This window comes from Salvelinus fontinalis, chromosome 4 (genome assembly GCF_029448725.1).
Source record: "Salvelinus fontinalis isolate EN_2023a chromosome 4, ASM2944872v1, whole genome shotgun sequence".
Classification (NCBI taxonomy): Eukaryota; Metazoa; Chordata; class Actinopteri; order Salmoniformes; family Salmonidae; genus Salvelinus; species Salvelinus fontinalis.
Genome location: NC_074668.1, coordinates 73,127,168 through 73,151,483, shown reverse-complemented (window position 1 = coordinate 73,151,483; position 24,316 = coordinate 73,127,168). Strand labels below are relative to the sequence as shown.

At 42.3% G+C, this 24,316-nt stretch overlaps 1 protein-coding gene across 1 annotated transcript in view; it reads left to right on the top strand.

Moving 5' to 3' along the window:
* The window catches only part of LOC129854355 (transcription factor Maf-like), a 118,666-nt gene extending 95,343 nt beyond the window's left edge, over nt 1-23,323 (top strand). Inside the window, exon 3 of the mRNA XM_055921297.1 lies at nt 22,422-23,323. The gene's annotated coding sequence lies outside the window, so the exon portion shown is untranslated. The remainder of the gene's footprint in view (nt 1-22,421) is intronic.
* The last annotated feature ends 993 nt before the right edge of the window (nt 23,324-24,316 follow it).

Below are 24,316 nucleotides of genomic sequence, written 5' to 3'. Positions count from 1 at the left end.
GGATGTTTTTGTTTTGATTAAGGGCAGTCAGGTCTGGAGAGAACCAAGGACTATATCTGTTCCTGGTTCTACATTTATTGAATGGGGCATGCTTATTTAAGATGGTGAGGAAGGCATAAAAGAAAATAACCAGGCATCCTCTACTGACGGGATGAGATTAATATCCTTCCAGGATACCCGGGCCAGGTCGGTTGGAAAGGCCTGCTCGCTGAAGTGTTTCAGGGAGCGTTTGACAGTGATGAGTGGAGGTCGTTTGAACGCTGACCCATTACGGATGCAGGCAATAAGGCAGTGATCGCTGAGATCTTGGTTGAAAACAGCAGAGGTGTATTTAGAGGGCAAGTTGGTTCGGATGATATCTATGAGGGTACCCGTGTTTACGGCTTTGGGGTGGTACCTGGTAAGTTCATTGATAATTTGTGTGCGATTGAGGGCATCAAGCTTAGATTGTAGGATGGCTGGGGTGTTAAGCATGTTCCAGTTTAGGTCGCCTAGCAGCACGAGCTCTGAAGATAGATGGAGGGCAATCAGTTCACATATGGTGTCCAGAGCACAGCTGGGGGCAGAGGGTGGTCTATAGCACCAGGCTAGCTGCATAGAGAATAGACACATCTCTTCATTTAGATAGGAGACACCAGGCTACATGTAAAGAGAGAGACACCTATCTTCATTTAGATAGGAGACACCAGGCTACCTGTAAAGAGAGAGACAACTCTCTTCATTTAGATAGGAGACACCAGGCTACCTGCATAAAGAAGAGACACATTTCTTCATTTAGATAAGACACACCAGGCTACTTGCATAAAGAAGATACACATCTCTTCATTTAGAGAGGAGATACCCGGCTACCTGCATAAAGAAGAGACACATCTCTTCATTTAGATAGGAGACACCAGGCTACCTGTAAAGAGAGAGACACATCTCTTCGTTTAGATAGGAGACACCAGGCTACCTGCATAAAGAAGATACACATTTCTTCATTTAGATAAGACACACCAGGCTACTTGCATAAAGAAGAGACACATCTCTTCGTTTAGAGAGGAGACACCAGGCTACCTGCATAAAGAAGAGACACATCTCTTCGTTTAGAGAGGAGACACCAGGCTACCTGCATAAAGAAGAGACACATCTCTTCGTTTAGAGAGGAGACACCAGGCTACCTGCATAAAGAAGAGACACATCTCTTCATTTAGAGAGGAGACACCAGGCTACCTGCATAAAGAAGAGACAACTCTCCAAATGTCTTAATTTACACCAGCCAGGATAGAGCTTCTCTTTCCCACCAGTATCTGCACACTGTGGCTTCCTTCAAAGGCCTTTTGAATTATTATTTTCTGCTCTTCCAATGCATAGAATTGCCTTTTCAATCTTGCTTTAAATAAAATGTGTATCTTTCTAATTCCCCTAAGTAGCATGGGCTCTTAGAGGGAGACTTGTCCACAAAACTATGTCTAAGACTGTTACTAAAGCAATGTTTTATAATGATTGCTTACAGTATCTGAGACCTTACTTTCAGAAAATAAAATCTGTAGAGAATGAGGAGGAAATAAAGAAAATGTATGTCTTAAACATGTTTTCCTCTCAGGATACAGTATCAGACAATAGTTTGCCATGTGTGGCGGACCGCCAAAGATTTGTATATGTTGATGTATTGTAATGAAGACATAACAGAGATGGGGAAATATTGAAGTAAGTAGCAATACTGTAATTCATTTCCACAGCTGGTCATCTGAGTTTCGCACACACGCACGCACACACACACATACGCACACAGCATGCAGCTGTCCATTCAGCCGACACTCAGACGTCCCACTGCAGAGCAATCAAAATGGATTGAACCAACTCCGCTCTACCCCCCCCACCCCAATCAGATATGCCCACGATTGGTGTTTGTGATGATCAATCCATAGTAAAATAACAGAGCATAAATCTGATACTGTTGCTCCAACATTTTTAATAACATAGATTTGAATATTGCCATGTGCGTTGGAGTGATTCATTGGTGAGAAAGTGCTATCAGGCTTGTATACTGTACATGTCCAGAGTCCTGGTGGCGCGCCAATAATGCCATTAACTGCATTGTTCAAACTCATTATGAGATGAGGAACACAATAATAATCACGGGACTACAAACGCACCGTTTCTCCCACTGAGCTAATCACTTCTACTGTTATTAGTCTCTCTCTTTCTCCCCTTCTCTCTCTCCATCTCTCTTCCTCTCCTTCCCTCTTCCCTCCCTCCTTCCATCTCTCCCTCCCTCCCTCTCTCTCCCCTTCCCTCTCTCTCCCTCTCTCCCTCTCGTAAATTTCAGGGTGTCTGCTGTATAAATCCCATGGTGTTGAATTAGTATTGTAATTTCTGGGTATCCCTGCATGCCTTGCCAGGGCAGACCTTGGAGTTATTAATCTGAGGGGACAGGTGCCATGGAAACAATATGCTGAGCGGATGCTCGCTTGGCCAGGCGGTGGGTACTGGAATGACCCTTCCCGTGCCAAAGTCCTCAGTGCATTCAATTAGAATTACAAGGCGTGCATTCAATTAGAATTACAAGGCATGGACGCGGGCCCAGCCTCAGTGAATATAAACCAGCTATAGATCACAGATCGGCTCGCTGCTGTTCATGTTGAGAGGAAATGGTTTTAGATGAGGAGCTGATCACTGTGGCCATATGGAAGTAGAAAGTAATTCATGTACAGTACCAGTCAAAAGTTTAGACACACCTACTCATTCAAGGGTTTTTCTTTATTTTAACTATTTTCTACATTTTAGAACAATAGTGAAGACATCAAAACTATGAAATAACACATATGGAATCATGTAGTAACCAAACAATATTAAACAAATCAAAATATTTATGCCAAGAGTGTGCAAAGCTGTCATCAAGGCGAAGGGTGGCTACTTTGAAGAATCTCAAATATAATTTTGGATTACTACATGATTCCATATGTGTTATTTCATAGTTTTGATGTCTTCACTATTATTCTACAATGTAGAAAATAGTAAAAACAAAAGAAAAACCCTTGAATGAGTAGGTGTCCAAACTTTTGACTGGTACTGTATATTTCAGAATATGCCTTTATAACACACACACACACACACACACACACACACACACACACACACACACACACACACACACACACACACACACACACACACACACACACACACACACACACACACACACACTCAAATGCACACGCCTAAATGTGGCCCACAAGATAAGCTACGCTCACAATTGCAGCAAGCTTTAAACATGAAACAGCAGTAGCCAAGCATTAACAGTGAATCCTTGTGCTTCTGCTGCCTTCGTTGACTGCACTGAGTGTTATTTGAGCTCTGTTGTTTTCTGGACGGCCATAATCTGTGGTATGGAGTGGATACTTCAGTCGTTTACCTCCTCTCTGATAGAACAGCTGTTAGAATGCACATATGGCCCACTGACAAACATGACAGATGAAACACTTTGTCTGTTTGCTTTTGTTTAAGCGACGGCTCCTCTCCTAATACCAGCCTTTTAAGTGATCAAAAAGCCCAGCAATATTTGATGTTGACTGCGGAGAGAGGGAGAGAGAGGGAATGAAAGATAGAAAGAGGGAGAGAGAGAGAGAGGGGGAGAGAGACTGTGTCACCCATTGATATACAACTCCAGTCTTCTGTCACACAAGCGCAATGTCTGTTGGGAAATAATGTGACAGCTTGCGCGCCACACAGCTCTGTGACATGATAGAGGGAAGAAGGAAAGGAGGGGGAGGAAGAAGGGAGAGAGTGATGGGTGAGGGAGGGAAGAGACAAAAGAGAGAGGAATAAAGTATCAAGGGAAAAATGAGAGACAGAGAAAGAGAGCGGAAATAGAGAAAGAGAGAGAGAGAAAGTAACAGAGAGAGAGAGAGAGAGAGAGAGAAAGAAAGTGACAGAGAGAGAGAGAGAGAGAAAGTGACAGAGAGAGAGTTAGAGAGAGAGAGAGAGAGAGAGAGAGAGAGAGAGAGAGAGAGAGAGAGAGAGAGAGAGAGAGAGAGAGGAGCAGGGAGAAAAGACTGAATCAATTCAGTTGGCCTGTCCCTCCAGTCTCCAACATGTCATCGCCTGTCAGGATGGATTTAGAATTCAGGCTTTAGAGAGAGACCTTCCATCGATGGCCTGCATGAACACATTCACTAAGGTCTCACTGACAAACATCAGCCACGCGGTCAACAGACGGTTCAACCCCATTTGACCAAATCACTGGGAATTACTGTGCCACAGACCCCTGCCTAGATTGACTTGCATGTGATCTGTGTAATAGTGTCTGGTGAGGGCTTGCATGAGTGATTCACGTACATTCGGTTTGTCAAATGTTCTATTACGTTTGAACAGATTTTGTTCCACCATTAATCATTTTGAAAATACATCACTAGTAAGTCTAACTTTTCAACTAAATTTGAAGAGTATTGATTTGAAAGACATGTCACAATATAGGACTATAATTGTAGTACTTGAAATCAGTGCTGAATTTCACCCAGGTCTGACACTTACAGTACACACAGCATGCCTTCACATCCTCCACTAAAGATCCGGGCTGAGCTGGGACTACCAGGGGAGTATGGCAGGAGTCCAGGCCCAGAGCGGCACACTTTCTTTGGGAAGGGGAGGGCGAGGTGTCAGGCTGCCTGCCTGTAGAGGGGGATGAGTAGAGGAGAACAGAGAGCAGCGTGTGTGAGAGCTGGAGTGCCTATGGACAGGGCCATTAGGAGAGAGGAAGAGAGCCAGAGAGAGAGAGAAAGGTATGAGGAAAAGGGGAAAGAGAAAGAAGGAGAGAGAGCAGGAGAAATAGAGAGAGTAGAGAGAGGGATAGTGGAGAGGGAGGGAGAGGGAGAGCGGGTGAATATATCGAGTCATTAGGCATGCGTTTGTGGGAGACTGACTCCCATATGACATTGCAGGGTGGCAGTACACAGCTAGCTTCTGTTCCTCTTCCCAGTAAACAGACAAACAGATTGGTTCGTTTGCATTTCACTCCTCTGGGCGGCCCATCATTAGGGTTCTGGGAAACACTTTAGGCCTTTCTCCTAGCTACTCTCTCTTGGCTCCCCTGAGAGAGAATATTACTCATACTGTATTTATTTAGTTTTCTGTGTTTTGAAGAGAGTTTCCGATTGAGAATCAGACACACTATGTTGCCTCCTGTCTCTGCCATTGACAAGCACAGAAACAAAATGGGGAAATGATAGTAATCATGAGAGAGGCTAGACAGGACCCAGGGCGACTGTGCGTGCGTGCGTGCGCGCGTGCGTGCATGCGTGTGCGTGCATTCGTGCATACATGTGTCAATGTGTGTGAATGCACATGCATTTGTGTGTGTTTATGAGCGTCTGTGTTGAGGGCCAGAGTCATTGTTTACTCTCATAGTGAATTTTCTCCATGACACCTCAGCCAGTATCTCTCCCCATTATGTTTTATATTGTAGTGTTTACCTTGGGCTGAGCGGTGGAGACTACAACAATAGACAGTGTAGAACAAGAGGCAGAAAGTGCTGCTCTTGGCCGAGTATAAAACACACACACACACGTCTCACTGAAGTAAGATTGGAGAGTCCGACACGTTCCACATTATATTCCTATTCTTCTCCGTCAGACATTGATGGTTCTGGCTGGCCCTATACTACACATCACCAGACTCTTCTCTTCTCATGGCTGGCTTGATTACTTTATTTTATGAGGTGGGATTTTTTTAGTGTGAAAGAAAATATGATATGTGAAATAGTGAAAGGGGAGGTTATAAGCTGACATATGGAATTGTTTTAAGATGGTCATACCGTGGATCATTTAGTTATTTGATTTAGAATTGTAGCACCCCTTTAGGTATCAAAAAATAAAATAAATTGTTTGATAAAATATTGAATTTGACCTTTACTACCAAATCCCATAGAAACGCATTGAATAACACTTTCAGAAATACGACAAGAGATAAGCAAAAGCTCATGTTTTGGGGACCTTTAATGGTGCAGAAATGTTTTGGTACGATTCCCCAGATCTGTGCCTCGACACAATCCTGTCTCAGAGCTCTACGGACAATTCCTTCGACCTCATGGCTTGATTTTAGCTCTGATATGCACTGTCAACTGTGGGATCTTATATAGACAGGTGCGTGCCTTTCCAAATCATGTCCAATCAATTGAATTTACCCCAGGTGGACTCCAATCAAGTTGTAGAAACATCTCAAGGATGATCAATGGAAACAGGATGCACCTGAGCTCAATTTTGAGTCTCATAGCAAATGGTCTGAATACATTTCTGTGTTTTTATTCTTATAAATTTGCAAACATTTATAAAAACCTGGTTTCACCTTATCATTATGGGGTAATGAGTGTAGATTGATGAGGCTAAACATGTATTTAATCCATTTGAGAATAAGGCTGTAATGTAACAAAATGAGGAAAAAGTGAAAAGGTCTGAATACTTTCCCGAATACACTGTACTGAACAAAATATAAACGCAACAAGCAACAATTATAACAATTTTACATATAAGGAAATCAGTCAATTGAAAGCAATTCATTAGGTCCTAATCTATGGATTTCACATGACTGAACAGGGGCACAGCCATGGGTGGCCCAGCCAATCAAAATGTGTTTTTCCCCACAAAAGGGCTTTATTACAGATCCTTCTCAGTTCCATCAGCAGTCTGGGTGGCTGGTCTGATGATCCCGCAGGTGAAGAAGTCGGATGTGGATGTCCTGGGCTAGCGTGGTTACACGTGGTCGGTGGTTGTGAGGCCGGTTGGACGTACTGCCAAATTCTCTAAAATGATGTTGGAGGCAACTTATGGTAGAGAAATGGACATTCAATTATTTGGCAACAGCTCTGGTGGACATTCCTGCAGTCAGCATGCCAATTGCATGTTCCCTCAAAACTTGAGACATCTGTGGAATGGTGTTGTGTGACAAAACTGTACATTTTAGAGTGACCTTTTATTGTCCACAGCCCAAGGTACACCTTTGTAATGATTATGCTGTTTAATCAGCTTCTTGATATGCCACACCTGTCAGGTGGATGAATTATGGATTTTGTGGACAAATAAGAGAATAAATTTTTTTTTTTTCAGTATATATATATATATATAAAAAAATGTGTTTTACACATAGTTAACCCCTTTTTTGGGGGTTAACTACCTCCATACTTCCATTCATTTTTTAAACCGGTACCGGTTACCTTCAGACAAGTCCCTTTTCACAGTGGGGGTCACATTAGTTTGTAGCCCAAAGGTTCGGACGCTACAAATAGAAGTTGACATATCGACGATTCCGACTTTAGACGAGTCCCGTGGGGCTTGTGGGGATCGTAGAGCATAACGGTGACCACCATCGTGTTTGTGAGAGTCTCGTCTTTCCATGGAGTATTAGTTATTAGTTAATAGGCTACATCCGTTTTCGTGAGAAGACGGATTTTCGGGATGTGTCATGGTCTGACAAACACCGCTGTAGCTCGGCCACCTTCCACTGCAGATGCAGAAGACAGCCATAGGTGGATGCGGTGGATTGAGATGCAGCCCATGCGCAACACAAAATATATCTCAAGCTTAAACTTCATGGGGATGGGCACCAGTGCGTCAATAGACTCTAGGAGGTTTTACACACTTCCAGATAACATCTAGATTAAGTTGTTTTTAGTAGAATTTTGAGCTCCATCCAGATGTACAGTTATTGAAAAGATGATTATCGCTGGGCCTTGATACATTTGAGAGCTATTTAGGGATGAAATAATGTTGGAGGAAGTGCTAAGAGGCAAATCTGCCAGTTGGGTGGAACACATTTTCCTCTGTTCTCCAGAAAGGAGAGAACCAAAGGCACCTAAAAGGCACCCTAGTCCCGATATAGTGCATTACAAAGGTAGTGCACTATATAGGAAATAGGGTGCCATTTTCGAGAGCACACATAGTGATTCTGTCTCCACTAAGGAGAGGAAAAAACCCACCATGGGGTTTAATCAGTTCAGAACCTTATCATGACCCGACTAACACTAACTTTAGCACCTACTACAATTATCTGTTTTCTATCCCTCTGTCACCTGTACTCCCTCTTTTCAAGTGTCTATTCAGTTTGCTTGCTCTCTCGTTCATGTCATCTCTCCTCTCTTTCTTTTCATTTAATCTCTTTCTATCTCTCTCTCATGCCATTTATCTTACTCTCGCTCTATCTATCTCTCTCTCTTTCTCTCTCTCCCTCTCAGTTTATTCTACGTCTGTGTGGCTGGCTGTTGCAGGGTGAGTGATGGTGTCCATCAGTGTAGTGTGTGTGTTGTAAAACAGTCAGCCGCTGACAGATTGACTGAGACGTCCAGCCCCTCAATCACCAGGCTCAGAGAGGGAGAGAGAAAGAGAGATAAGCAGAGAGGAAGGGAGAGAGAAAGAGAGAATGAGAGATACGCAGAGAGGAAGGTAGGGAGAAAGAGAATGAGAGATAGGCAGAGAGGAAGGTAGGGAGAAAGAGAATGAGAGATAGGCAGAGAGGAAGGTAGGGAGAAAGAGAATGAGAGATAGGCAGAGAGGAAGGGAGAGAGAAAGTGATGGAGAAAACAAAGAAAACAGGTGAACATGGTCAACATTTTAATGAATTCAATTGCCCAAATAAAACGGACCTTTAAGCTCCAACCACAATAAAACGAGTACATAAAAAAATAAAGAATGAAAAAAAAAAAAAGATTGACAGGGAAAAAAAGAGTTGTTCTGTGTCATTTCGACAGCTGTTGATTCAAAGAGAAACACTTTATTGGGTCCAGATGGTCCCAGTCAGTGGCAGAATGAGAGAGCTGACTCCGTTGGCTCCAGCCATGTGTTTCTCCTCCTGATCGAAATTAAAATGGTAGTTCGTTTGTCACCGCTCACTACACAGCTTAAAATGTAGCCCTGAAATGTTACTTAGCAATAATGCACCATTCTTACTCAAAAGCCTGTTTTTTTACTTTTACAGTTGGAAGACAGGAGTATTTCCTTTTAGATGAGATTTAAACTAAAGACATGCAGAGTATTTCCTTTTAGATGAGATTTAAACTAAAGACATGCAGAGTATTTCCTTTTAGATGAGATTTAAACTAAAGACATGCAGAGTATTTCCTTTTTGATGAGATTTAAACTAAAGACCTGCAGAGTATTTCCTTTTTGATGAGATTTAAACTAAAGACATGCAGAGTATTTCCTTTTTGATGAGATTTAAACTAAAGACATGCAGAGTATTTCCTTTTAGATGAGATTTAAACTAAAGACCTGCAGAGTATTTCCTTTTTGATGAGATTTAAACTAAAGACATGCAGAGTATTTCCTTTTTGATGAGATTTAAACTAAAGACCTGCAGAGTATTTCCTTTTTGATGAGATTTAAACTAAAGACATGCAGAGTATTTCCTTTTTGATGAGATTTAAACTAAAGACATGCAGAGTATTTCCTTTTAGATGAGATTTAAACTAAAGACCTGCAGAGTATTTCCTTTTTGATGAGATTTAAACTAAAGACCTGCAGAGTATTTCCTTTTAGATGAGATTTAAACTAAAGACATGCAGAGCTACCCAACTTCTAGTTTCTGAGACAATATAAGTGTTAACCATCATTATCATTATCCCTTCAAAACCAAAAAACATGGCACCTTGACCTTTTCAATGGTAATGGTATCTCTGTAGTCATTGAGTCAGAGAGTTGGTCTGTCTATGTTCCCAATCAGCGGTAACATGCAGGAGTAGTGTAGACTGTAGTCAGCCTGTATCAAGGTGTGATGAATGTATTTATTGAAGCCTTCTGATGACTATTGATCCTCACAGCCCTTCTTAAAGACACAGTCAGAGATCAGCTCAGGACTGAAGCAGTGTGTGCTAACTAAGGCTCTGCTACCACATCACACACACACGGACACACACACAGACAGAGGCACACACACACTGCAAACTAGGTGATGAACACACTCACTCATCGGTTGAGGCGTGGAAAGGTTAACTGTCACAAGTCAGAGACAACACACACACATACACCCACAAACTCACACACACACAAACACACACAAATTAGAAAGGCAGTAGCTTACGGGAAATGAAAGATCAGAATGGAGGGTTGAGAATATGAACAGACACCATTAAAATGATCACAGGAATGAGAACTTGACTCATGGTGACAAAGAGATCACACAGAACTGACCATGATCACAGTCAAACACACACACATGCACACACACACACACACTCACTCACACGGAGGGCATGTTAAACAGAGACGTGTCCGTGACCTGTGCTTGTCTCACTCGGTGGTACCTTGGAGATACCACGGCAACCTCCAGCTCCTAGTAGCGCCACGGTAACCGTGACCTTGACGACCGTGGCATCGCGTAGCGCTATGCAGCCGAGCGTGTTAAGACATATTATGAATGTTTCATTACAACTGCCCTAACCCAGGCCTCCACTCCGTTCCCAAGGAGTTACACAGATCCTTTATTTTCCTCATTCTCTCTCTCTCTCTCATGCTCCCGCACTCGTTCTGCTGTTCTCTTTTTCTCTCTCTCCTAGAGAAGCAGAGTGATGGATCACTCATCCAAAACGAATGATCACGTTTCTATGTGAGCTCTCAATCTTTCTTTCTCTTTTCCTCCTCTCTCCACCTCTCTCTTTTCTGAGCTTTTCTATTCACCCTTTCTCTCTCACTTTCTCTCTCCCCTTTCATGTAATATTTGACTTTTGCTTAATTCTCAAAGGAGAGGCAAGGGAATAGTATAATAATTTAGGGATGTTAAATGGTAAATTGTTGTATAAAAAAAAATATTATTGTATTATTTTTTCACAAATTAAATTAAGAAAAAAAATGTCAGCAGGAATTTCATCAGAATACAGCACTTATCCAGATATCAGAGATTGTATTATTATCAGGTTGCATAACAGTCACTCAGAATTCATGTGCTACTTTTTAAGAGCAAGGTTTCTTTTCCCACTCTGACCACAACATGCTTGGAGAATCCTCAGTAAAAGAGAAATCACTGGCCCAGATTTGACTAGCCTGTATGGGGAAATGAGGCACTGTGTGGAATGGGGTAATTGTTTGCATATGGGTCATTGACTGTGAGACTGGTTTAGATTTTCAAGAGGGCCAATGAGCAATAAGCCAATATAATTGACTTATTTCACAACGATACTCATTCTGTGTACTGGCCATGCTAACAACCTATGAGCAATCTCCAAATTATATATTTCAACAGTTTTATTATGTCACGCACAATTTCATTTTAACAAACTGCCTTTTGAGAAGGTTCCACGGTTCATGTGTTGTGGAGTTTTAGAGTTGGACGGCTTCTTGACATATTTTAGTTCCCAAATTGAAATTATAAATATTTCCACCCGGTTCAATTCAGGTGCCGGGTCGCAACCATATTGTAGTATCAGGACATCAACGATAGTATTGTAAGAATGGAAATGAAGATGTCATTTCACAGATATTTTCTCCCATAAACTCCTCATCCTCTAGTCTACAGCCTGATGATGGTCCTGACGTTTGATTGAATTTAATGTTTTCTTTTTGTTAGATCTTTCACTAGGTGAAATCTTTCAGATATGAAGTGCACTTAAGCCCATCTACTTCTCAATTTTGAGATGTTTTGGTATTTTGGTTAATCAACATTAGTATTTTCAAAAAGTAGTATGATTGGTTTATTATACTACCGTCATCAAAATGTCGTGAATTGTAACCACTTTTAAATGGACATACATCCATAATTTCAAAGCTCACTACATTGAATCACAAATCATTTAAAAGCCCATTTCATAGAGAATGTTACAAACTGGACTGTATGTAAATGACTTTAAAGAGATGGTGATTGGGTGTAAATACAGGTCAATCGTTCGCGTTCAGTGTCTAAATTCAGTGTCCTTGTCTTTAACTGCCATTTCCCAAAAGTCAGACACTTCCCAAACGCCGACACATTTTTCTCAGCCTCAGAAGCATCTACATTCACCAGATGTTGTGTGGTCATACTTAGGCGTATTCCCCAGACTTATACTGTAACATAGGTCATTGTTGATATGTTGTAAATGTTTTATTCTATATTTACATTTTCTTCTGAAAAATGAATTATCTACAAACACTCCGGTTCTGCAGTGTCTTAACAAAACGAAAGCAAAATATTTAGTCTGACTTCATCCAGTGTCCAGAAAAAATGTATTTGCGTGAGGTGCAAATATGTACATATTTAATTAGATGTTGCCTAATTCGCATATTTTAATACAACATTTCATGTTTTTATATACAAAAAGTAATATTTGTGTCTGGTTAAAGTTGACCCTATTCGGGTGTGGTGCCTGGCCTTAAACCTATGAATAAGAAAACATGATTCAGCCATTAGTTCATTTTATGCACTTTTGCAACTCATACTGTTCATCTGATGTAGAAACAACAGCGGTTTTAACAAAATGCATGAAATATGCACATAAGGTAGCATTTCTTGCATTCATTCTGATAGTAATCTTTTCAGAGTTTAGCAGAATTCCTGCAATTAAAATGTTCACTTCTTTTGCACTCACTGGACGGTAAAATATTATTACGGTTGGAGAAGTAATCTATACTAGACGTGTACACATCAATATGAGCACATATCCATTTGTTGATTTGAGTGTTTCTGTGTGTGTGTGCGTGTGCGTTTGCGTGTTCATGCGTGCGTGCTGTGTGCGTTCTTGTGAATCTGTGTGTTTATGCGTGTGTGTGTCTACATCAGTGTGTATGTTTCCGAACAGACACTGGTGAACAACTGCAGATTGTGAAACACCAAGTGGGCGTGCTACACTCTATGATCTATGGTACGGAGCTCATTGTTACTGTGTTCTAAAAATACAGGATCTGATTGGGTAATGTGTCTCTGCTCTCTGTGGTCTCACTAACAGTACATTTAGACTGGCCGACAGAACCACACTTCTCCAGAGTGTTCTACTTTCAAAATATCCCTGAATTAGGGAAGATAAGTCCCGTGTAGTTCCCCCTCCCTCACCAAACATATTAGCTGGAAATTTCCACACACTAAATACCGGCTGCTCTGCAAAGGCCGTGCAGAGTTTTTTGTGGGTTTATCATTGTAGTAATGTAAGATACTGTAATCAAATGCATGCAAGATTATTGCTTGAAACATTAACGTTAAGGTCATCTAACGTTAAGGCAGTGCAGATAGATTTTATAAACTGTCAGACCTGCATAATGTGTTACAGGAGCTAATTGTATGTAGATGTAAATGCATGTGTGTGTGGAGTCTCTGACACACAGTGTTTGGGTTATGTGTTGAGAGATGAGTGGACTGGCAATGAGTGTGATGGATGACTAACAGCCACACACAGGCCCACCTCGCTCTCTTCTACCTCACATAGTACAAACACATGAGTCACACAGGACAGCGACTCAGGGCCTGTTTCACTGCTCGCTGACCCCAGATCAGTGGAGGGACATTCCTCTACAGTCTACCATAGCAGGGGCAGAGGGAAACCTGATTGGGACGTGTATCTGTTTTTTTTATGTCTCCAGAAAGGGTTTCAGCACTAGCTTTTATTCTTTCTCCTAATAATCTCAATTTGACTTAATTGTACCTTTCCCTTCTGAGCTTGATATTTTAAAATGGAAAGTTGAGAAGTATCATAACCTTTCAGATGAACAGAGCTGTGTGTCAAACCCCTGCCATTTTGGCTTTGGCTGTGTGCAGTTTCCTTGGCTGTAATGAGCTGTGATATTTAGCTAAGGCAACTCTTATCTCTGGCTGGTTGTAGGTGCTCCTACATAGGCCTCTGGGTCACTCACTCCCCAACACCTACACCAAGCACTGTGAACACAGCTACTGAACAGAGGCAAGCGAGTGTTACGGCAAAATAAGACTCAGATAAGCAGAAGGTCATCTGGAATTTTCCACAAGTCGAATCCTCTGTTCCGTTAACCTTGTAGGGTGGAAAAGAGCACAGTGTTTTCATCGCAGCCGTACGTCAGCCGCACTCGTCCATTTCTCTTTTGTTTTTCTGCCTCCGGACATTACATCCCACCAGCCCGTTTCATTCATCTCTGAATCAGGGATAGGAACAATGCCAAAACAGGAGAAATCATTTTATTGTACACTTTTGCATTTTAATTCATTAACAGTTTTTGTGTAGAATGCATTACGTTTCTGCATTCAAGTAAAAACAAATATGAAGAAAAAAAGGCAGTTCAACTTAAAGACGTATGTAGTTGTGCTAAAACACCAGAATTGTGTGTGTGTGTGTGTGTGTGTGTGTGTGTGTGTGTGTGTGTGTGTGTGTGTGTGTGTGTGTGTGTGTGTGTGTGTGTGTGTGTGTGTGTGTGTGTGTGTGTGTGTGTGTGTGTGTGTGTGTGTGTGTGTGTGTGTGTGTGTATTTGTGTGTGTGTGTGTGTGTGTGTGTGTGTGTGTGTGTGTGGGGGGGGGGGGGGGGTGTATGTGTGTGGGTGTGTGTGTTTGTAGAGACAGAACGAAAGAGAGAGAAAGAAGACAGAGAAACAGATGCTCTGTACTTGGTGGCTATCTGCAGTTAAACCACAGGCATTTGCATCGCAGGAAGTGTGACATCCGTGTGCATATGAGAGGGACAGTCCCAAGACAAAGACAGTCAACAACCCACTTAGATACACATTTTTTAAACACACAAACACATACACAAGTACGTAACAATGGTGTGAACATGATATATCACCACCTCCATGTGGTATCTGGTGAGTTTATAGTGATACAAGGTGGTGAGAAGAAAAAATGGCATACATGACTGTGCCTAGGGCTGTTACAGTGACCGTATTACCGCCACACCGGCGGTCACAAGTCATGAATTGCAGTCAAATTCCACATGACCGTTTAGTCACGGTAATTAGGCTTCTCCAAACTCTGATGCTGCTAATGGTCATTAGTAGCCTACCTAACTTGCTAACTGCCTGATACTCAGCACTATATTGTCCCTCTAATCACTCTGACATCAATGCAAATGTATTCGAAAATCTAATCAAACACTTCATGAGAGCCCATGAGTTCATGTTGCGAAACATTTCGATAGGCTATGCATTTGCAGGAGAAAACAGAGTGATGGCATCTACTAAAAATAGGAGGATCAGCTTTCTATAGGCTAGACCTACGATATTTATTTATCAACTTTCCTAATAATAAGCACATTGCTTATATTTACAACAGGAGTGTAGACTAGCTGGCTGGCTGGCATTCTGCCAGTGGTTGTATTAATTTGAGATCTATTGCATCCCACAAAAGTCCCAGACTATGTTGGGAATGTTTATTTCTCGCACAGAATAGAATAGGTTGACTTATGTACTATGGGGGATAATAGATTGACATAGGCTAGTGTTTTTGCTGTTTGTTAGGACTACTCATCTTGTTGGCTGACGAAAAATAAATGTGGACAATTCTTCCAATATCTTCAATATGCACCTTGGAATTGGATAAGGACGCTCGCAGTTGCATCCCCGATGTGTCTGTCTTCACTTATAGCCTGTGAGAAAGACCCGATCACGTGACGGAGAGCCATGTGAGGCGCTTCGTATTGCGCAGCACACTCAGGGAGAAGGGCACAAGGCAGCACTCCCGGCCGCAAACGGCATGGATTTTTGTAGGGCGCAATACGGACACAAAGGGGATGCCGCCGTGAAATTCGACGATTATCAAGTGCTTGTGAATGAGAGACTATTAGAGTGTTTTAAGCCTGCGCAAAAAAAACTAAGTAGAGCTCATGCCTTTCAAGCAACTTTTTTCAAATCATCATTAGAAACTCATAATGCAGCCTTACAATGTATTGAACATCAAAACATATAGCCCAACATTTGTAGAAAAACTAAAGTTACATTAAAAACGTTAAATGAAGCATATAGGAGTATCTATTTCGTTGTTAACCGCTCAACACAGACTAGCCGCGTGTGCACTCCCTCAAATCGTTTGGAGAAAATATTTATATTTTATTCAGCTTTGTTCAATTGTATTCTTCATTCTATAAAATAATGCTATGGATTTATAAGCAAATCTTGTCTGCTAAATGAACTAGTGTAGCCCACAGCTCTTTGGCATAGCCACATCAGGACCTAATGTAAGGACAACTCAAAGTATGCCATTATTTTCTTCTGAAATAGACTACATTTTCTTCATATCTCACTTCTTTAGACCTGTCTAAAGTAAATAATGGATTTATTGTGAAGGTGTAGGCTGTATTACCGTGAAAGCGACAGTTATTTGCATGACAACCACCGGCTGACGAAATTGTGTGACCGCCACAGCCCTAAATGTGCCTCAATATTTCTGGTAAATGTGGCACACTGGACCTGATGCAGACAAATGAATAACATATCCGGTCGAAGAACATTTAAGTGGTTTCAATTGATTTAGTTTAAATCCTCAGACTGTGACAAAAAAGTCCAGTTCATACATCCAGTGTTTTATGTTAGATATGATATCAAACCCATTTTCACTCCCTCCAATAATTATGTATCATTTCTCCAATCTACTTATTACAGGATATCCCAGCCACCAACCATCTTTCACAGATCAAGACTTTATGGACCTTTTTAGATGAGAAATTATCAATACAGGAAGAAACGTCAGCACAAATGCGGTGACACATTGGCAACGCCGAGCCACTATCCATGCCAGCATCAATATTTTAGCCGCCAGCTCATAACTTATTTTTTTTTAATGCATAATTGAATCTGACCAATGTTTTCTTCAGCCGTTAAAATGTAGAGCAATTTTTAAACAATAAAAGGAGTGCTCCATTGAGTTTTTATTGGCTTCTCTTTCTCTTTTGCATAGCATATGTACAGTAGATATATAGCTCTAGACACTGTAGCAGCCATTCCTACTATAATCTGTGCATCTTAGCCTACTGAGGTGAAAGGGGTTGTATTTATTTACAACTGTTTGCTTTCTCCAGTCCTTTAACTTGCTATAGATGTAGAAAGTGTGGTGAGATAGATAGTCTGCACTCACCTTTTTATAACTGTGGTTGAAAAGGGAAAGAGGGTCTCGTTGAGGTGAAGTGTGTGTGCGTGTATATGTGTGTGTTAGTGCGTGAGTGGGTAGGTGTTTGTATGTATGTGCACACCAGTATGTGTGAGAGCGCCTCTGTGTGTTCTAGTGTGTGTCCGCCTCTGTGCACCTTTGTTTGTGTCTGAAATTGCAGGTGGAGGTGTCACAGTGTTATTTTAGGCCCATTAGTCTTGGGTTTGCGTGACTAGGGCTGGAAGTGGGGCCGTGGAGGACTGACTTAGCTGAGCTAGGCTTTGGGTACAGTAGGGGAGGATTGTCTGACCTCACCCTGGGTTCTCTCTACTGTAGTCTCCCCTGCTGTGCTCCAGACAGACAGACAGACCGTGTGACAGTGAGCAGCCAGCGCTGCTGAGATGGTTTTATGCACAGTGAAGTGTAACGTGAGCAGAGTTATTCTCAGCTCCGTTTACAGAAGAACAACAAGCGCTGAAGGACGAGTGAGAGAGAGAGAGCTCACCTTCAAGTGCTCCCTCCCCTCGTCCAGACACAAGCACAAACACACAGACTAAAGCATACACACAAATACAGTATAGCTATGCACACACCTGCACACACGATTGCACACATACACACACACACATGTATTATTATTGAGAGAAAGGTGATGTATGCATTTTCTATTCTCAATTTAAATTAAATTAGGTCATAGTGGGTGCATTTTATGCTGCAATGTTTTAAATGAAGCTGCTAGTATGAGAGAGAGAGAGAGAGAGAGAGAGAGAGAGAGAGAGAGAGAGAGAGAGAGAGAGAGAGAGAGAGAGAGAGAGAGAGAGAGAGAGATGAGAAGAGAGAGAGAGAGAGAGAGAGAGAGAGAGAGAGAGAGAGAGAGAGAGAGAGAGAGAGAGAGAGAGGATGAGAGAGAGAGAGAGAGAGAGGAGAGAGATGAGAGAGAGAGAGAGAGAGAGAGAGAGAGAGAGAGAGAGAGAGAGAGAGAGAGAGAGAGAGAGAGAGAGAGAGAGAGAGAGAGTTGAACGGCAAAAGGAATCGTTGCTCTCTTGGCCCCGGCAGGCAGTGGCGGCCCTGCAACAATTCTTATTTGTTTTGCAATAGAGCTTAATAAATATTGATTTACTATTTTAATTACATGCTAATCTCAAAACACATAGGTGCCAGCTTTATGGCTCTCTCAAGACATACGGCAAATTTCCTCTTTGCAAATATTTATTAGTGACGTGGTCCAGAGAGGGCTATAAAAGTGAATAGTGATCATTAAACAGACAGTAACTGTCTACAAGTGTCAATATCAGCCATGCCAGTGGACAGGCCAACCAATCAATTGTAATATAATTGCGCTGCCCCTTTAAGAGCTATGTAAATCAAGTAAGGAGATAAAACTGCTCCAAAGTTGTTACTATGGAATAGTTATGATGATTAATAGTGAATATGCAACATAGGTAGGTTGAAGACTTTACATTAGAAATATGTTTTAAAATTACGTACTGAGGAAGTCAGTTCAGCTGTGTAAAAGAATTATGAGTTTTTGTCTCAGTCTAATTCCAATAAAATGCTACATTGAATAAGAAAACAATTACTAAAATACAAATATAACAAATTTGAAGTATGAAATAAATTTGAACGCAGGGAAACAAATGTATTTGTTAGCAATTGTTTCTCTCCTCTCTCTCTCTCCTTTCTCTCTCTCTGCCTTTCTCATTTCCTCCCTCCTTTCCTAATCCTTCCATCAGTGAGATATATTGAAACTGAGACTGCATTAAGGTGATTAGAAAGCCGAGATATTCAGGGGAACGCTTGTCTTTTTCAAAGGGGAAAAGCCATGAGTGAGTATGGGTAAACAACTTACTATTCATCTCCTCAGTGTTTCATTTGAACTAAACAAAATGGACATCAAATAGTACAGTATATAGTATTTGTTTTTGGTATTACGCATATGTGAGTATATTTCCGTGTGTGTGTGATGTGTGTGTGAATATGTGTGTGTTTGGGAATAATCTATGTGCTGTGCAAGGCTTGCATGGTTTGTTCCTCAGATCAAGGTTACTGGTTTAATTGAGCCTCAACTGGACCCAGAGCTGAAAGAGCAGAGAGAGCTGCATCGATTAGCTATGAAATGGTTCCAATATGGCCACTCGATCAGGCTTCGCGAGCAGCTCCCTCAGGACTTTGATTTCTCCGTCAAACAACAATCCTGGACCCTGGCCTTCAAAGAGAAACGCCATCTTTGTTGTTGTTTTCCCCAATGTTTGAGCGATGTCACCCGGGTCGAAGTTATCCTTGTCCATAAAGACTCTCCCACACCGGAATAGCCACAGAAACAGCTCCAGCTGGCCCTCTCCACGGCAACGGCCAATACTGGTCATTCCCCCATGGTGCCGGATTTGCATTGTGCTTCTAAAGAGGCCTGTGCAACACATTGACAACATTTAATTCTGTAACGCAGCTCACATTCTACCCAGTGGCTTCAGCAGCACGTCATTACATTCTGCAGCTTTCCCTCTCTCCTTATCTGAGTGTTGACCAGGACCACTCTGTCAACAGTATTGATGACAGGACCTGGTGCAGCTTAGCATAGCGTCAGAGGAGTGGTGCTAGCGAGAGGCTAACCGTCTAACCGTTTCTGCTAATTGCCTCATTAATGATTCGCCGGTGTGAGCCTGCTCTAGCACTTCGTTGTGGGGAGCAAATTGTTCTGATTGGTTTGCCTCTGTCAATTATTGATGAGGCAAGCGACCTCAAGTGCTAACACCTGGCTTTGGTGCTGCGGAGTGGCCCACCGTTCCCATCGCTGGGTAGCTGTATTGTACATACTGCTAGAGTATTGTGTTGCTCCCGAACACAGCTTACCTCTTAGCCAGGGGTGTGTTCAGGGCTGTGTTGGTTCTGTCAGAGTGGATGAGTGTAGCCCTGGGGCAGTGACTGTGATCTCTAGTTGTATGGATACAGCACAGTGAGGTTACTGGATGGAGACTTTACTGGGTGATTCCGCACACAACTAGAAGAGAAAAGGACGGTATTTAGGAGGCCTGGGTGTGTTCCAACTTCAATTCATTATTTATTTATTTAATTATGCTTTAAGATACAAATGTAATATATGTCAACAATACTTCCTCCAAATCACCTTTCTATGGGTCCTGGTTATTCTAGTTTTGTGAGGAATCACCCTTCTGTACTGGGACAAAGCAGTAGTTGTTTTTTCAGAATCTGGTATGTAAGCAGTACACACTGTATCCTCACAGGGAAGGGCGCGTGTGTGTGCTGCCCTGAACCACCTGCGTATGTTGGGCCTCAGCCGGAGAAAGAGAGGCTTTGTTTGTGAACAAGTGACTCACCCGGGACATACTGATATGGTAGTACACATTGATATGGTAGTACACACTCTCTCCTGTTTTCATGTAGGATATTATGCCTGACCATTTTGGAAAATGTAAAGACACGGTGATGAAAGTAGATGGGAGGCAGGCAGTGATAATTATTACCACCTGAGATTAAAGCTAAATTATAAACTGGGTGGTTTGAGCCCTGAATGCTGATTGGCTGACAGCCGTGGTATATCAGACCGTATAACACAGGTATGACAAAACTTTTATTTTTACTGCTCTAATTCCATTGGTAAACAGTTTATAAAAGCAATAAGGCACCTCGTGGATTTGTGATATACTGTACTGTATGGCCAATATACCACAGCTAAGGGCTGTGTGTGTGTGTGTGTGTGTGTGTGTGTGTGTGTGTGTGTGTGTGTGTGTGTGTGTGTGTGTGTGTGTGTGTGTGTGTGTGTGTGTGTGTGTGTGTGTGTGTGTGTGTGTGTGTGTGACTTCTATTTTTCCTCAGTGTACTGTTCTCCTGTCCTTACATTAGGGTCAGTAAATGGAGCTCCAGTGCCAGGTAGCTGTTGTCTAATGGCCCACCCACACACAGCCTGTATGAATCATCCCAAACCTCTACTCTACCTGGGGGGTAGGAAACCTTTCAAGCGTTTTTCAGCAAACTATCAACCCAAAGCACTCTCTCACAGTGGCGTGACTGCCTGGCTTTAGAGAGTAAACACAGGTTAGATAAAATAACCGGTGTCAGTTGTTGATGTGTAGCGCTCCTTCACTGTGGGCCTGTGTGTAATCACTCTGTTGTCGGCCATGTTGTTATACACTGAGTATACAAAACATTAAGAACACCTGCTCTTTCCATGACACAGACTGACCAGGTGAATCCAGGTGAAAGCTACGATCCCTTATTAATGTCACTTGTTAAATCCACTTCAATCAGCGTAGATGTATGGAAGGAGACATGTTAAAGAATGATTGTTAAGCCTTGAGACGATTGAGACATGGATTGTGTGCCATACAGAGGGTTAAATGGGCATGACAAATTATGTAAGTGCATTTAAATGTGGTATGGTAGTAGGTGCCAGGCGCATCGTTTCTGTCAAGAACTACAACGCTGCTAGAATTTTCACGCTCAACAGTTTCCCGAGTGTATCAAGAATGGTCCACAACTGTGGGAAGCATTGGAGTCAACATGGGTCAGTATCCCTGTGGAAAGCTTTCGACACCTTGTGGAGTCTATGCCTCGACCAATTGATAGGTGTTCTTAATGTTTGGTATACTCAAGTGTTTTTTTTGTATTGTAATAATGGCTCAAGGACATCAGAACTGACCAAATAGATACTGTAGGATGCATTCTAGAGATGAATATATCATAAAACTATAAACTTCATGGGTATTATTCTAAAGACTCAAGAGAGTGGTCTTTGACTGAGGGGTTGTGTTTAATCCAGAGGACTCATCCATGCTGTTAGTGAGCGGCCTCTGTAGTCATCTCTGTCTCTCTGGCCTTAATTGAAGCTGATGAAGGAGTCACCCCCCATGCAGCCACCGCTGTCACTCAGAATCTCAGCGTCGATGCAGTCAGACCGTACACACACAGCGTCGATGCAGTCAGACCGTACACACTCACAGGGTGGTCACAGACCCTTTGTTTTTACACAGGCACCAGGGAGGGCACCACCGTCCCAAATAACAGTGAGTCAGCCTGCGTCATGGCTGTGACACGGTGGGCCCAGTGTCTGTGGAGGTTATGGTGGGGTCCCTTCGATGCGGGCCTCTCGCGCTTTCACTAACAGTCATGGTGTGTGTCTGTGTGTGTGGGGGGGGGGCACAAAAGGGGGACACAGATGGGTGGTCTGACTCATACACATTTAATGACCTCTACTGTTTCTCTCTCTCTCTCTCTATCTCTCTCTCTCTCTCTCTCTCTCTCTCTCTCTCTCTCTCTCTCTCTCTCTCTCTCTCTCTCTCTCTCTCTCTTTCTCTTTCTCTTTCTCTCTCTCTCTCTCTCTCTCTCTCTCTCTCTCTCTCTCTGTCTCTCTCTCTCTCTCTCGCTCTCGCTTTCCTTCTCCATCTCTCTCTCTCGCTCTCTCTATTGTTCTCTCTCTATTGTTCTCTCTGCAGATAACCTGGCGACTGAACGCTGATGACTTAAGAGTGACTGATCAATGGCTTGAGGAACCCCACAAAGCACAACATCATCTAAAGATGACTTCACTGGAGAAGAAGAAAAGAACCCCTAAAAACCCTGCAGAGAAATGCTTCAGAGCCTCTTCCTACTCCCACTTCCTCTCCGCTATTTTACCTCCAGCTTTTTTGTAAGAAAACAAAAACAAAAACAAACAGAACACTGACTCAAATGATGAATCAAGATGATTGACAACATCAGAAGAATATTATGGGAGAAACCATTTCCTTTGTAGGGGGGGGGGGACGACAAAACTTTGATGCATGTTACTGTAAGTAGTTCATCTAAAACCTTTTTCCCCCAAGTGGGATCCTCCACTAAGAAGACTCGTCCAAGTCCAGCGTTCCTGATACAGGATAAAATACCCAAGCAACCCACCTCCTCCCTCTGAAATCCCTTACTCTATCTTCCCTATCAGAGGTCATTGTAACTACCATTGACAATATGTTCCTCGTTTTAGAGAACTTACTTCCTGTATCATTTTGGAGTTAGTTGGACTGTAAGACTACTATAGTGTATACTATTTGCATAATGAACCAGTCTTCCTCTCCAATGGACATAAGTGATGTACTATAGCATGGATCTGACTTTACTGTATTCCTCAGTACGCTTGTAGATCACACAACTCATAATTGTGGATAGTACAATGATTACACCTTTTTAATTCTAGATTCCTATCTTTACCAGGCAGTATTAACTTACTGTATACCAAGTAGGGCATTTTGTTGACCTGTACATTTGACTAAATGCATAGAAATGCAAGTAATAGCTCATTGTATTATTTGAATAGCTGCAGACATATTAGGGAAACATTTCTATAAAGACAATGGAACTGTGACTGAGTCATATAGTGTTGACTATACTATGAAGGTATAACCCAGAATAAAGTCTTAGAGAGTAAACATACTATAGTATCCTCAGCAGGGGCCCCGCTGCATCTATGTCATGTGTCTACCTGAGATCGGTGGGCGGCCAATCTTGTATTTGGTTTGTTTCTTTGTTTTTTCCTCATCCCTTTTGAAAAGCTTGTACCAATGGCCCCTCTGGGCTCTGTACTGTGGTCTCTCTCATGGACCTCTCATAGGGCAACACATGTCCTCAGCTAAGGCAGGTGTCTCTTTCTCTCTCCCACATCACCTGGCATGGTTTACCCAGGTGCTCCTCTGTACGACCAACAAGGAGAACGGAACATCACAGTGTGATTTCAGGGTTGCAGAAACCATATTGACTTTTGACCTATCGCAAACTGTCTACTGAAGACATAACAACAACCAGACAAACTACAGCTGTTGGTGCAAGAGAGGATACTGTGCATGGATCGCAACGCACGCCAGATAACCTGGAAGCATCTTCATCCTCTTGCATCCTCTACCTATCCATGTGCTTCCAGGACAAACCTGATACCTAAACAGCCCCTCGCCTGCTCCCACAATCCTCTCTGCTCCTCCTCTCGCCCATCCCAGAGACTCCTGAGGAGAGCGCCAGTTGATCTGTTTATAAACGTTACGGATGGACGCTCATCGTGACGGTTAAAAACAAACAAACACACATGCACATACATCCACCCACACACACATAAACACTCTCAAAGGGAGACAAGTGGAATACAGTGGTGTATGTATGTATATTCTGTATGTATAGAACCCTCAGCTGTAAGTAGTACATGTTGACATGTAGATGAAAATATGCATTGTGATCATAATACCTTCCGTAGACAGGCTGGTGGCCGTTGATTCAGACAGAGGAAGAGACAATCTCTCTAAGCCAATGGAAGCACTCTATCCTATGTCTTCAGGGTACATACTCTAAGTTTTCCTTAATGACAGAAAAT